Source organism: Colobus angolensis, unplaced genomic scaffold (assembly GCF_000951035.1).
Source record: "Colobus angolensis palliatus isolate OR3802 unplaced genomic scaffold, Cang.pa_1.0 Scaffold243, whole genome shotgun sequence".
NCBI classification, from domain to species: domain Eukaryota; kingdom Metazoa; phylum Chordata; class Mammalia; order Primates; family Cercopithecidae; genus Colobus; species Colobus angolensis.
This window is the reverse complement of record NW_012115633.1, coordinates 4,079,376-4,094,549: the sequence shown is the minus strand read 5'-3', so window position 1 is coordinate 4,094,549 and position 15,174 is coordinate 4,079,376. Positions and strand designations below refer to the sequence as shown.

Here is a 15,174-nt window from a genome sequence, read left to right as displayed (position 1 = left end):
AAGTGTGGAAACAGGCAAAGGTATATGCATTCTTAAAAAAAAAAAAAAGGAGTGAAAAACTAAGAAAGCTAAAATTTAAGGAGTTTTAGATTCCCAAAGGATTGATATGTTCGGGAGAGAAGCAGTTTGGAAGCTCTGAGTAAGCAAGAGTAAAATGTAACATCAAGTCCACCAACTTGGAATCAGGGCTACTAAGGCAAACCTCTCTCAAGAGCATCAGTCCTCTGCTATACTACTGAGGAAACTTGTCAAGTTACTAAACAGAAACTTGTAAGTTACTATTCTATGGTAATCTCTTAGGTTTATCTTCCACCAACATACTAACATTTTATTGGAATAAAAACAAAAAAGAGGTTTTCAAAAAATATTATTTTCATATACCTAATTTTTCCATTGTCTTTCTATTCCCACTGGCTCTTAAAATTTACTTATTGTTCAATGTCCAGTCCAAGTACAGATTCTCGTTGTCTTTCTAATTTATTTCCTGTAGGGCTAGTTTGTTATTTTTGACACATTTTCTGTATCACATATTTTTATAGTTCATATTGTATGTAAATTAAATTGTTGCAGATTCTTCCTATGTGCATGTCTTTGATGCACATGTACAATGAATGTTCCCAGAAAGTATTAATAAAGAATACATTTTAACTTCTTTTTAAATCACCAATTTCAGTACCAAGTAGTGTACACAGAATATATTCACTAAATTCTTACTAAATGAGTGAATTTCAAAGGAAAATGGATGATCATAAAAGTACATCTGGAAGGAAATCATGCCCAGAAAATTTATCTGATGACTGCACACACAATTTTTGCTAATATTATGCTGAAGGAAACAAGTGTGTTACAATAACATGAAACATAGTCAATGGCTGGGTTACACTTCACGTCATTCACTTGGTATTTTGGTGTGGAGAAATAATATTTGATCATAAGTTAATAGAATCTAAAATTGTCTTTGTTTGATCTTTATTCTAACTAGTGATATGAATCACACAAAAGCTGTTTAGGATCTTTTCTTCTATGGCATAAGAATATTTTTAAAAATATATTTAGCTATTCAAAAAGTACAATGATATAAACAGAATATGGAAAACTTAGCAGAAAAAACAAGAATTAGAATTAATGACATATTCAATATAAACCTATAAACCATAAAATGAAGTGCCAATCTCAAATCATTTTTAAAAACATGTGGTCTGAAATCATCAAAACTGACTTTAGAAGAAATCAATACTAAAATATTTGTCATACAAATAATTAATGAGAAGGTTATCAAAAATTTCATCAAAGAATTCCTATAATAAAGTTCCTGGGCCAAGAATTCATAGTTCAGAAAGGAAAAGAAAGAATACATAATTTCCTTAATATATAAATGGATTCAAAACAAAAACATGTAAAAACTAGAAATTACTTTTATACAGCCAGCATAAACTCAAAATAAGTGTACCTGAGTATGCTTATGCACACAGATGATGGCATATGTGTACGTGTGTGTGCACACCTCATGTGTATGCACTACACACGCAAGATGAATTCTATTTAAAACATATATGCAGCAAATCTAGTAAGAGAAAATAGCAGAAATTAAATCAACAAGTAATTATCTCAGTGATGCAGGATTTTCACTATCATATGCATATCATAGATGGATGTGATCTGTGATCATCTGACTGAGGGCACAAAAACAAATGCTTAAATGTTTCAGCATAGTACAGCATTTACATCTGTGTGCTATAAGCAATATTGAATAATATCATTGATTTGAAAGACCAAATTTAACAAAATCTTACCTATAATACATACATTTAGTCTTCCTCTTTCATTATTTAATTTTGCTATTCCATCATTATCTGGTTTGAAATAACATGGTTATCATATGTTTAGATAAATATCATATTTTTATAAGTATAGGCAGGGATCCTTAAAATTGGTAAAACATTTTACTCTTTTTTAATGTTTCTTTATATTTCCCCCTTCCACCCATCTAGTCTTCCACAGAAACTTTAGAAAGAAATTATTAGGTTTCAAAAAGTATCCAAATGGAGCAGACTGATATGGCTGTGAATTAATAGTAAAGACTGAGCATGGAGGTTCATGCCTGTAATCCCAGCAATTTGGGAGGCGTAGGCAGGTGGAGCACTTGAGGTCAGAAGTTTGAAACAATCCTGGCCAAATGGTGGGACCCTGTCTCTACCAAAAATACAAAAATTACTTGGATGTGGTGGCGTGTGCCTGTAGTCCCAGCTACTCAGGAGGATGAGGCAGGAGAATCGCTTAAAGCCGGGAGGTGGAGGTTGCAGTGAGATTGTGCCACTCTACTCCAGCCTGGAGGTAAGAGCAAGACCCTGTTTCAAAAAAAAAAAAAAAAAAAAAAAAAGAAGAGAGAGAGACAGAGAGAAACTGGAAATAATTGAGAATAATTGAGGTCTTTAAATATTGAGTTACACCATGCATTAAAAGCAATTCTCTTTTTTTTCTTTTACATAGTTAATTTTTTCTTTCACATAGTTAAGTAAATTTTAACAGATTACATTCCAATGTATTTATTGCTAATTTATTCCTAGGTAATTTGTATGTAGACATAAATTTCCTATAGTAAAATGAATTTCTTATATAATTTTCATTTTTCTTTTGATAATGTATAAGAAATGTTATTTGTTTTATGCTGACCTTATAATTAGCCCTGTTTTATACATTCTTATTAGTTCTTTTTATCTTAACCATATCATTATGATTTCTGCAATACAAAATAATCTAGATTCTTTCTACTTGATATTCACTCTTTTATGTACTTTCTAGTTTTATTGCTATTTTATTGAAAATCATCTCAAATTTTCCATTTAAAATTAGTCATAACAGGCATCCTGGTTTCCAAAATAAAAGATATCTTTCTAATGTTTTTCTTTAAACATAATATACAGTAAATATTTATTTTTAGTGTATTTTTCTGAAACTATGGAGGTAATCGTATAATCCTTCTTCCTTAATCTTTTAATATGACATGCTTACATAAATTTTTTAAAGTTGTATTATCCTTGAGTTCCTGATGTCAGTGTTTTTGTAACAGAGTAAAAGTCTTAATTTAAAAATTTCATTTTGGCATAATTCCAGACTTACAGAAAAGTTGACTTGAGAGTACCAACAATTACTATGTATCAAAAGTCCCCAACTGTAACATTATACTGTAATTCCTTTTTCATTGTCTTTTTCCTGAAAAGACGCAGACATTGTGTTCCTTCAAGGCATTCTCTTAAAGTTGTACTTGAATCAAAGAAAAAATACATAAAGAAGTTGGAAAACCTTTCATACTGAAAAATAATGATACTACTATGTACCACAATTTGTGGGATGCAAACATAGTAGTAGTTAAAAATATTTATAGTTCTTTGTATTGATCCTTAGAAAGATAATGCAAAATCAATTATCTAAACATCCACAATAAGCTACAATAACAGATTACATTAAAACTAAAGAAAGAAGAAAATGGCAACAGCAAATATAAAAGTAGAAATTAAAGACACAGAAAAATACAAGGAAAACTTGGTTCTGTGGAAGATTAATATATTTGTTTGACATGTGGTAAGTCTAATAACACACACACACATACACCAATATAAGGAATTTTTAAAACATTAGATACAGAATGTACAGAGGTGTATGATTTCTTTCCCAGATAGCTTGTGTTTTTCTAAGTATCTTATTTTTATTTATTTCTAACTTAATATGCTTGTGACCAGATAATGTACTTTATTGAGACGATGTATGACTCATATATTGTATCTTGTTAAATGTTTGGTAACATTTACCAACTGAAAAATATATATATTTTGTTAATTGGTTATAAATGTCAAATATTTATTTTTTTTTTAACTCTTCTATTTTCATACTGATATCTTATTCATTTGATGAAGTGGTGATGGAAAGGTGTTAAATTATCTTTATTTTAATAGTTTTTAGGGGAAGAGGTGGTTTTTGGTTATACGGTAACTTATTTAGTAGTAGTTTCTGAGATTTTGATGCACCCATCACCCAAGCAGTGTTCACTGTACACAATGTGTAGTCTCCTTCAGACCTCCTACCTCCCTTCCCTTCAAGTCCCCAAAGTCCATTATATCATTCTTAGGCTTTTGTGTCCTCATAGCTTAGCCCTCACTTATAAGAACATGCAACGTTTGATTTTCCACTCCTGAGTTACTCCACTTAGAATAATAATCTCCAACTCCATTCAGGTTGCTGCAAATGCCATTATTACATAATTTTTTCTTTTCATTTTTTGTTTTTGTTTTTGGAGACAAAGTTTCACTCTTATTGTCCAAGCTAGAGCACAATGTCACGATCTCGGCTCACTGCAACCTCTGCCTCCGAGGTTCAAGTGATTCTCCTGCCTCAGCCTCCTGAGTAGCTGGTCTCACATGTGCCTGCCACCATGCCCTGCTAAGTTTTGTATATTTAGTAGAGATGGAGTTTCACCATGTTGACCGGGCTGGTCTTGAACTCCTGACCTCAGATGATCTGCCCGCTTTGGTCTCCCAAAGTGCTGGGATTACAGGCCTGAGCCACCGGGCCTGGCCTATTATTTTATTTCTTTCTATGCCAGGATAGTATTCCATGCCACATTGTCTTCATTCATTGGTTGATGGACATTTAGATTGGTTCCATATTTTTACAATTGCAAACTGTGCTGCTGTAAACACGCATGTGCATGTCTTCTTCATATAATGACATCTTTTCCTCTAGGTAGATACCCAGTAGTGGGATTGCTGGATCAAATGGAGGTACTACTTTTAGTTCTTTAAGGAATCTCCATACTGTTTTCCACAGTGGTTATACTAGTTTACATTCCCACCATTAATGCAAAAGTGTTCCCTTTTCAACACATCCATGTCAATATCTATTATATTTTGATTTGTTTCTGTTGTCAATGATATCTTTCAGCAGTTTTTTGTAGTTTTCCTTGAAAAGTTCTTTCACCTCCTTGGCTTTGTATGTTCCTCAAATATACATATATACACACACATATATACGTGTATGTACACACATATATACGTATGTGTACACTGTATACGTATATATGTGTACACATATATACGTATATATATGTGTGTACATACACGTATATATATGCATATACGTATATATATGGCAGTTGTTGGAAAAGGGATTAAGTTCTTGATTTGATTCTCAGCTTGGTTGTTGCTGGTATATAGCAGTGCTGATGATTTGTGTACATTGATTTTTGCGTCCTGAAACTTAACTGAATTTATCACATCTAGGAGCTCTTTAGATAAGTCTTTAGAGTTATCTAGATATAATAATATCATCAGAAATCACTGACAGTTTCAACTCCTCTTTACTGATTTGGATGCCCTTTCTTTCTTTCTTTTGTCTGATTTCTCTGGCTAGGACTTCCAGAACTATGATTAATAGATGTGGTGAGCAGGCATCATAGTCTCAGGGGGAATGCTTTTAAACTTTTCCCTATTCAGTATGATGTTGACTGACTGTGGGTTTGTTATAGACGGCTTGTATCACCTTGAGGTATGCCCCTTCTATGCCAATTTTGCTGAGGATTTTAATCATAAAGGGATTCTGAATTTTGACAAATGCTTTTTCTATGTCTATGGAGATGATCATACAATTTTTGTTTTTAATTATGTTTATGTGATGTATCACATTTATGACTTGTATATGTTAAACCATCCCTGTATCCCTGGTATAAAACCCACTTGAAATCATTAGATTATGAATTTGGCTGTTCTTTCTAGCTATATAAAAATTTAACTTTGCATAATCTGAAGTTATATTATTAAGAGCATATGCATTTCAAATTGTTTTGTCTTTTATATGAATCAATTATTTTATCATTATAAAATGTTTCTCTTTCTCTTTTGTACTGATTTTCCTGTGAAGTCTACTTTGACTGGTATTCACATTAGAATTCATATGTTTTTATAACACTGGAACTTATTCCAGACACATGGCATAATAAGGACTACGTTTGTATTCTTGCCTTAAATAAACTAAGAAATTTTTGATAAAATATACAAACCAATACTTTTCAGACAGCGAACATGAGATAGGATAGGACAGTGACCTCAAGACAGGGAAAACGGAGGTAGGAAGTAAATCATCCATCCATCTTATTGCCTTTATTGAACACAGAATAATTTTTCTGAGATTGGATCTATAGAAGTATAATCACAAACACAAGCAAATGGATATAGCACATTGAAGAGGTATTATATTTTTTATGTGTAAGAAACAGGATCAAAATGTGTTAAGTTTACATTTAAGTCTTTAATTCATCTTGAGTCAATTTTTTTGTATATGATGTAAAGAAGGGGTCAGTTTCAATTTTCTATATGGCTAGCCTCTTATCCCAGCATCAATTATTTAATAGGGAGTCCTTTTCCCCATTGTTTGGTTTCGTCTGGTTTGTCAAAGATCAGACGTTTACAGATGTGTGGTCTTATTCCGAGTTCTCTATTCTGTTCCACTGGTTTATGTGTCTGTTCTTGTACAAATACCATTCTGTTTGGATTACTGTAGGCCTGTAGTACAGTTTGAAGTCGAGTAGTGTGATGCCTCCAGCTTTGTTCTTTTTGCTTAGGATTGCCTTGGCTATTCGGGATCTTTGATGGTTCCATATGAATTTTAAAATAGATGTTTCTAATTCTGCAAAGAATGTCAGTAGTAGTATAATGGAATAGCACTGAGTCCATAAATTGTTTTGGGCAGTATGGCCATTTTAACAATATTGATTCTTTTCATCATGTTTTTCATATTTGTGTCATCTCTGATTTCCTTGGGCAGTGGTTTGTGGACTGCAAAACCTTTGGAACACCACCTAGGCTATACCATTTAGAACATAGACATGGGCAAAGATTTCATGATAAAGACACCAAAAGCAATTGTGACAAAAGCAAAAATTGACAAATGGGATTTAATTAAATTAAAGAGCTTCTGCACAGCAAAAAGAAAAAACAAACTATCATCAGAACAAACAGACATCTACAGAATGGGATAAATTTCTGGCAAAATATGCATCTGACAAAAGTCTAACATCCAGCATTTACAACGAACTTAACCAAATTTACAAGAAAAAACAAGGCCATTAAAAAGCAGGCAAAGGACATGAACAGACACTTCTCAAAAGATGACATACATGCGGTCAACAAGCATACTAAAAAAAGTTCAACATCGCTGATTAGAGAAATGCAAATCAAAACCACAATAAGATACCAACTTATGCCAGTAAGAATGGCTATTACTAAAAAGTTAAAAAGTAGATGCTGGTGAGATTGTGGGTAAAAGGGAACACTTTACACGGTTGGTCAGAGTGTAAATTAGTTCCACCATTGTGGAAGACGGTGTGGTAATTCCTCAAAGACCTAAAGACAGAATTACCATTCCACACAGCAATCCCATTAATGGGTATATGCCTAAAGGATAATAAATTGTTCTATTGCAAAGACACATGCATGCATATGTTCCTTGCAGCACTATTCACAATAGCAAACACATGGAATTAATCCAAATGCCCACCGATGACAGACTGGATAAAGAAAATGTGGCACATATACACCTTGGAATACCATGCAGCCACAAAAAAAAAAAAATGAGATAATGTCCTTTGCAAGGACATGGATGGAGTTGGAGGTCATTATTCTAAGCAAACTAAAGTAGGAACAGAAAACCAAATACTGCATGTTCTCGCTTTTAAGTGGAAGCTAAATGATGAGAACACGGACACATAGAGAGGAACAACACAGACTGGGGCCTATCAGGGGGTGAAGGGTTGGGGGAGAGAGAGAAGCAGGAAACATAACTAACGGACACTAGGCTTACTACCTGGGAGATGAAATAATCTGTACAATCAACCCCCATAATGCACGTTTACTTATGTAACAAACCTGCATATCTTACACACGTACACTGATCTAAAAATAGAAGTTTAAAAAAGAGCAAAATGAGTTAAATTCTTGGAAAATTATTTCAAATCAAATTACATATAGCAACGTGTTAAGATCTACTCACTGTAAAGAACTCTTTTACTCATCTGACAAGCATTTAGTGTAAGTGTTCTATTGGCTAGGCAATAGGAACTAGAGGCTGGAAAAAGAATGCTGAAGAAAATGCCCACGCCATTAAGAAATTTGTATATATATGTGTATATATATACATGTATCATGTATTTATTAGAGCAAATTAAGACATTATTGAACAATGGTGCAAATAGCAATTAACAATAACAAAAGGCTAAAATACAAAATTATTAAAACAATAATAGCCTAAAAATTTTTAAATTGAGAGACAATATAATAAGATACTGAAAAGATCCAAATGTCAAAATGTGTGTGTTTGTTGAGGGGGATAGAGTTATGGGGTAAATGTTGGTATCTTTTCATTTCTCTCTTTTTTGTTCTTTGCAATCAAAGTTAAGTTTTCTTCAGTTTAAAATCACTTGTTGCAATGATATTCTTTAGCCTCATGGTAACCAGAAAACAAAATTCAGTAACAGACACCTTAAAAATGACAGACACCTAAAAAGCAAGGAATTAAATCACATTACCAGAGAAAATCACCTCACTATAAATACAGACAGGAAGAAAGGGAAGGATGGAGGAAAAGAAAGGAAGAAAGAAAGGAGAGACAGAAGAGAAAGAGGAAGAAATGAACAGAGAAATAACAAAACACAAAAGAGAGTAGCAAAACAACCAGAAAACAAGTAAAACTGGCAGTAGTATATTTTTACATGTTAGTAATAACCTTGAATATAAATTAATTAAATTCTCCAATTGGGACAGAGTGGCTGAATGGATTTAAAGACAAGATCTAATTATATACTGCCTATAAGAAACTCAGTTCACATATGAAGACATACATAGACTGAAAATGAAGGGATGATAAAAGATATCCCATACAAATGGAAACAAATAAGCAACAGTAGCTGTACATATATTGATAAAACAGAAAGATAATTGTATAATGAGAAAGAAATCAACACAGCAGTATCACCATTATAAGTGCAAATGCAACCAACACTCGAGCACCTAAACACAGAAGCAAATATTAACAGACCTTAAGGGACAGATGGACTGTAATACAATAATAGAGCACCTCAACACTCTACTATAATCAACACCCCACTATCATTAATGAACAGATCATCCAGACGACAAAAAAAAAAACAGTTAAACTGTAATCTCTACTGAATGGACCTAACATTTCACAGCTTTCCCCTCTGCAAATGCACAATGCACATTCTAATTAGCAGCACATGGATCATTCTCCAGGACAGACTACGTGTTAGGCCAAATAACAAGTCACAACATATTTTTAAAAACTGAATTCATATCAAGCATCTTTTCTGATCACAGTGGAATAGTATTAGAAATCAGTAACAGGAGGAACTTTAAAAACTGTACAAACATATGGAAATTAAAATACATGTTCATGAACAATCAATAAAGAAATAAAAAAATTAAAAATTTATTGAAACAATTAAAAATACAAACACAAGAAAACCTGTGGGATGCAGCAAAAACAGTTTTAATAGGAAAAGTGCATAGCCATAAATGCCTACATCAGAAAAGCAAAAAGATCTCAAATAGCCAACCTGACAGTATACCTCAAGTAATGAGAAAAACAAACAAAAATTTCAAAATTAGTAGAAAAGATATCATAAAGATTACAGAAGAAATTTTAAAAACAGAAACAAAAAAATGCAAAATGCAAAAAAATACAGTCAATGGAACAAACAGCTGGGGGGTTTTGAAAAAAAATCAAAATTGACAAGTTTTAACTAGACTAAAGAAAAGAGAAAGAAAGCTGAAATAAAATCATAGATGAGGCTAGGCATAGTGGCTCACACTGGGATCCTAGCACTTTGGGAGGCCAAGGCCGTTTAGATCACTTGAGGTCAAGAGTTCGAAACGACCCTGGCCAACATGGTGAAACTCTCTCTACTAAAATTACAAAAAAATTATCCAGGCGTGTTGGCAGGTGTCTGTAATCCAGCTACTCAAGAGGCTGAGGGAGCAGAATGACTTGAACCTGGGAGGTGGAGGTTGCAGCGAGTCAAGATCACGCCACTGCATTCCAGCCTGGATGACAGAGGGAGACTTTCTATGATATGCTTGAACTTTCTGACTTGTCCTATCTTTCCCTATTTCCTAAATAATTAGTCATTCTACTTTAGGATGACTAATTTACTCTAAGAATTTGCCATACAAGATCCTCTCTCATATAAAATTTCTTTTTTTCATAACATTTCTAACCATAAACACATCTTCATATCCACAATTTTCTTTGTATCACTCCTCCCTACTAATTTCTTATGCCTACCCAAATCAAAAAAGATCAGGCAATGTAAGGTGAAACAGTAAAGCCTTAGATTTTGAGAGGGACCTGTCTGCTTATAGTTCTTGGGATTCCATGAGGAAAGAGAGGTTTCTCCTAAAAGGGGGTCTATGGCACTTTCTGTTTTTCCTGTGGAATCCCAGCCTGTCAGAAATTATCTCAGGTCCGCTCATGTGGGCACTGAGAGTGGCAACAAGACTAGGAAAATAATTCAGACAACTAAGAAGTAAAAGAAAAACTTAGTACTATCTTCATTGTAAAGACAGATAAACTGAGGCACCATGCAGTTTAAAATTTTATGTTCACATAGCGTTAGACTCCACAGCTCTCTCTTTTAACCATCCTGTAATTCTGCTGACTCTACGCCCAGTTACTGATGCACTGGTATGGTAGCTCATGGCCCCTTAGAGCTTGGAACCTGGGTTTCATCTCCTGCTCTACAGCTATATAATATAACAATTTTCCTCCGGATTTGTTGGATTCTAACTCTATATATCCGAAATTTTATTAATATTACTGAATATTAAAGGGGGCTGTGATATCTTTAGTCTGTAGAAACATTAAACAACCTACAAAGGACTGTATGAGTTTAAATAGTATAGAAATTTCTATATGCTTTAAAACATCAAGGCAATGTATTGAGAAACACACCGAAGAAACTACAACCAATCCACTCTGGACAAAAATTTAGACACTATTTCTTCAATACAAGCTATCTAGTGGCGTTTTTACATATCCTTACATACATCAAGAGTAGTTTACATGCTCATAACCTTAAAAATAAAAAGTGTCAACATTATAGACCCTATGCATTTCTGTGGGCTTGAAAAATGATACAATATAGATTGTTTCTTTAAAGTAGTCAATAAAATGCATACACTTCTAGAGTAATCACTAAAAAAAAGATTTCATACCAAAGGTAGTAATATCAGAAATAAAACAGGGTTCAACACTGCAGTTTCTTAAAGGCAGAAGGTAAGAAAGACTTTGTTTTGGTTGTGAATCTTGGCCTTAAAACATTATACACATGATCCTCCCTGTCCTTTTCCTTTGCAAAGATGCGATGAACCACATTTGCTCATGCAGATGACAATACTTTTGAAAATGGTGGCAGAGAAATAAAATGAAGGGAATACAGTTCACTTAATAACCTCATAAACTGGAACTAATTACTCCCGTGACTCTTGCATAGCTCCAGACTACGTGAGAGAGATGAAATGGCTGTTTGCTAGCAATATTTTATTTGATGCTTCATTTTTGATTCCTTGAATAACTACTTACAACACATTAACAGGACCATGAAAGTATAGCTATTCAAGTAACCATAATTAAGCAATCAATGTTTTTCCTCATCTCCAAAGAATAGTAATGGACTGATACAACTCAGTGACAAGTAGTTTATTTTTAACGAAGTTTTGGTTTGTTGTTTGTTAAGGCCATTGCTTAGGATAATGAAAACAAGAGGAGTAGAAACAAGAATAGAAAGAAGAAACAGAAGCAGCAGCATAAGAAAATAAAGAGTAACAAGATGATGATTAGAAGAAGAAAAAAACATACTGAAAGAAAGGAAGAAGAACAGTTGCGGGAATTGGAAAGCCCATTATGATACTTTATTTCCCCTCCTGATTTATGAAATTTGAAAAAATTCCAAGACTTTTCACAACAAAACCAAGCTAAAAGATACACCAATAAGTCACCCCCTAAATTTTGTTAAGAATAAGACAATGTTGCCACTCACACCTGGGCCAGGCACCAGCAGGAGGAGGGCACCTCCAGATTCTGCAGGAGAAGAAGGAGGACTCCTCCTTGTGCTGGCTGTGCCTCCCCTGCTGCCAGCACCTGCAGTACAGCACCTGCAGCTTCCTCCCCACCTCAGGCCGGACTGGGCCTGGCGGGCTCCACAGCATTCCCACTCCAACTTCTCGGATCCCAGACTTGCTGCTGCTGCCACCACTAACACCAACACGACCACCGCTGCTGTTGCCCTCAATGCACTGGCCCACCCTACAAGCCTCCTACCACCTGGCCCCCGCAGACAATTTCCTACCATTCCAGTCGAGCTGCAGTCTCTGTCGCAGCCACCAATTGCAGCGAGGCGAGCCACAGAACCACACTGTCTGCAGGCTCCTGCCTCCAGCATGCAACAGATGACTCCTCCATCTCCTGGCTTGAAGCATCTGGGTGGTCAAAGCCAGATATGCCTAGAACAGGATGCAAGGAGTGGTTGTGTTAGAGGCTCACCTTGTCATGCTGGCTGCTGGGTGGCAGGGGCTGGTTTCAGCAAAGGCACAACTGGGGTGGGTGTTACTGCCTTTGCTGAAACTGGCCCCTGGTTAGGTAGAGCTGGCCAGGAACTGCTGGTCCCACCCTGGCTGCACTCCTCGGTGAGCAGAAGAAGCAAAAACTCAGACCCAGCCAGCCCCCTCCAACCAAGTGCCAGTTCCTGTTTCTGATGCCTCCACCCACGGGGCCCTGTTCCCCCGTGGTGCCCACTACTCCGTACCTGGGAATCACAGGTTCTCTCTGCAACACAGTGAGAAGGTGCAGGCCCGGGAACCATGGTGGGTGTGGGGTCCTTACTGCGCTCAGGATTCCCAGGGAAACATTGTGTGCCTGCCACACTCCAGTACGAGCAGAAGGAGGTTGCCCTCTAGAATCTAGAGTCTGGGAAGAGGAGGACGGCCCCTTCCTCGGAGGCCACAGCTATGGCTGCCACCTCTGTAGACCGCTGCTAGCAGCAGCAGTGCAGTGCAACCCCCAATAGCGTTCCCCCGCCCCATGCATGCCACGGGGCACGTAAACCTGATAGCGCCCCCAAACCGCCTCATTGCCCCCATCTGTGCACCCAGGAATAGTGCCGCTAACCAGCCCTTGCTGGGGGTAGTGACAGCCCAGATAGCGCTCCCAACCTGCCCCCGTCATAACAAAGTAGGAGCTGATAGTACACCTAACCCTCTTCCCAGCTAGTGGTGCAGCCAGCCCGCAGTAGCACACACAACCACCCCCACCACCAGGCAGTGTAGCACCCGATAGCACAGCCAACCCCGCCATCCCACATCCCCCACACCCCCACCCGCAAGGTGACCTTGATAGGCCCCTATCCAGGGTAGTGCATCCCTGGAGAGCTCACCTACCCTGACACCTTTCTACCATGCTGGCCAAGCTGCAATCTCCATCACCTCCACCAACCGCAGTGAAGCGAGCCTAGGTGCCACAGGCACAAGCCTCCAGCTTGGGGTATGTGGATCCCACTTCTGGTTCTCTAAGCTGGGCTCCCAGCTTCAATTCTGATTGGATGAGAGCAAGTCTTAGGACAGCCAATCACAGCATGAGAATAAAGTCCAATCAGAATAGGCCTGGGGGGGGGTCTTCTCTCACCCAATCAGAACATGTAGTCCAGGAACCTCATTTGCATAACCTCAGTATATAAAGCATGCAGAGGGGGCATACCGCCATTTTAGGCTCTTATATGGCTGCCTGCCACGCTGCTCCGTGCAAGGCTTAGAGGACCAGGAGGAGTCGTCGTCACTTGCCACGGCTGGAGGCTGGAGCTGTGGGAGCGGCACCACAGCTCGCCTCGCTGTGGTGGGTGCTGGTGACAGAGACGGAAGCTCGGCTGGAGCGGTAGGAGCCGGTAAGTAGTTCTGGGGTAGTTGGAGGGATAAAGAGAGTTGTTAGCGGCAAAGGGAAAAAGAAGATGGCGGTCAGGAAAAGGCATTGCAAAAAGACGGTGGGGAAAAGATGGTTGGAAAAAAAAGTTTTTGGGTAGATATTGGGGGAAACGAAGGTGGCAAGTGGGAGGAGGAAAGAGAGGGTGGGGGGGGAAACTGGCAAGTAGGAAGGAAAGTTTGCAAAAAGACAGTGGGGAGAAACACGGTGAGGAGAACAGAAAGACGGTGGGGAAAGTAAGGATGATGTGTAAAAAGATTTTGGGTAGACAGAGAGGGAAAACAGGGTGGCATGTGGGAGGAGGAAAGAGAGGGTGCAGAGAGAGGGGCGGAAGGGACAGAAGGTGGTGAGCAGGAGACAGAAGATACTGTGAAAAGATGGTAGGGACAATTTTTTTTTCTTTTTTGATCGATGGAGGAAAAAGGATGGTGATCAGGAGTAGAAAAAAGGGTGGCAAGTAGGAGGAAGAGAAAGTTTTGCAAAAAGACAGTTGGGAGAAAAAACAGTGGGGGAGAAGTTTTTGGGTAGATGGAGGACAGAAAGAGGGTGACAAGCGGGAGGGTGGAAGGAGGGTTGGGAAAACGATGATGGAAAAATAGTTTTGGGGTAGATGGAGGGCTACAGGAAGGTGGCATGTAGGAGGAGGGGCAGGAGTGGGGAAGAGAGGGTGGTGAGCAGAAGAGATTGCAAAGAGATGGTGCGGGGGGAGAGACAGTGAGGAAGAAAGTTTTTGGTAGACGGAGTGGGAAAAGAGGGTGGTGAGCAGGAGGGGCAAAAGAGGATGGCAAGCCGGAGGGAGACAAGGTTTTGCCAAAAGAGCATGAGGAAAAGACAGTGGGCAGAGAAAAGTTTTTCGGTATATAGAGGGGGAAAAGAGGATGGCAACTGGGAGGGAGGCAGGGTTTTGCCAAAAGACAGTGGGCAGAAAAGACAGATGGTGGGCAGAGAAAAGGCAGAGACGGTGGGTAAAGTGGGTAGATGCAGTGGGAAAAGAGGGTGGCAAGTGGGAGGAGAAAAGAGGATGGTGAGAGGGAGCGGGGAAAGAGGTTTGGGAAAAAGACGATGGGGAAAATAGTTTCGGGGTAGATGGAGGGCAAAAGGAGGATGGTAAGGATTAAGGAAAGAAAGAGGGCGAGTGGG

At 37.8% G+C, this 15,174-nt stretch overlaps 1 pseudogene; it reads left to right on the top strand.

Moving 5' to 3' along the window:
- Positions 1-12,089: 12,089 nt before the first annotated feature.
- The window catches only part of LOC105514382, a 35,682-nt pseudogene continuing 32,597 nt past the window's right edge, over positions 12,090-15,174 (top strand).